Raw genomic sequence first — 1,286 nt, 5'->3', positions numbered from 1 at the left:
TCTACTAAAAACTAATTAAAACATACTAAAATCTACATGAAATTACCCCCAAAAAGCGTATAAAATATCCGCTCATCAGTTCACAATCAACAGAATTCTCTCCCTGGAACATGTAGAGATCATTGATATAACCAATGGATACAAGTCCACAGCGAGAGGGGAGGACTTCAAGCATTACCAACCACCCTGATGAGGGAGAAATGTCAAGCTAGTGACACTAAAGAAGCGCTTCATGGGTGGCAACCCATGTTTTATATGCTTTTAGAAGATAGTAAATAAGTCAATATTTATGAATTCAAACCCAAACTTGACAAACTCTTGGTGGAATCCTTATTGTGTAGTATACAATGAAGAACAAGTTTGGTGTTCAAAACATGCCAAGAAAGCATGAATGCAATCAAAAGCATGCTAGTCTTGGAAGTTTTGAATAGAACTTTTCATCACAAGCATGCTAGTCTTGGAAGCTTTGAACAGAACTTTTCATCACAGTGCTCCAAACTAAGTTTGGTGTCACCCCATGGTGCCACCAATATGCATATAAGGACCCACGAATAGTTAGTTAGTTAGTTGGAATTCATGAATAAACAATTTAATCTTTTCTCATTTTTTAATTCTAGCCGTAAAGTTCATGTTGTCATTTTGATATCTTTTCTCACCTTTCTTATTTTGTCTTTATAGGGAAAAGAAAAGGAGCATTGATGGGGATTGATTGGACAATTAAATGGGGGAGGTTCAGCCACTTCATGAAGAGAACTACACACTTGTCTCAAGAAGGAACACATGGGGAAACGTTGCCATGCAACATTGAAGAAAGGAGACCCTTTGAAGACCGAACCATTCACTCTCATTAAGTGATGATCCTTGTCCTTCCTTCATGGACAACCCCAACCATCCATCAAGCAACCATTCTTGCAATCCACACCTTCCATTCTCTCATGATCTCCCTATATAAAGGAACCTTAGTGCAGCCTCACTCCTCACATTCAAATCCCCACTCTCCACACTCTACACTTTTGGCGTACTAAAACCCTTCATAACAAATTATCCTAGCCAACCCATTCTTCATCTATCCGTATCCTCAAATCACCTCAAAACAGCAACTCAAATTCATGGCGTCATCAAGCTCTAAGAGGCAGAAGAGGAAGGAACCAATGGAGAACACTCCTTATGATGAAAAGAGGTTCAAAACTGCCTTCCATGAACAAGAATTTGAGCGGATAAAACTCAAAAAGATACTGCCCGAGTTAACCTTCCAAATCAATGAAAACGAATACCCACAGATTCCA

This window comes from Arachis duranensis, chromosome 5 (genome assembly GCF_000817695.3).
Source record: "Arachis duranensis cultivar V14167 chromosome 5, aradu.V14167.gnm2.J7QH, whole genome shotgun sequence".
Classification (NCBI taxonomy): domain Eukaryota; kingdom Viridiplantae; phylum Streptophyta; class Magnoliopsida; order Fabales; family Fabaceae; genus Arachis; species Arachis duranensis.
This window is presented reverse-complemented; position numbering follows the sequence as displayed.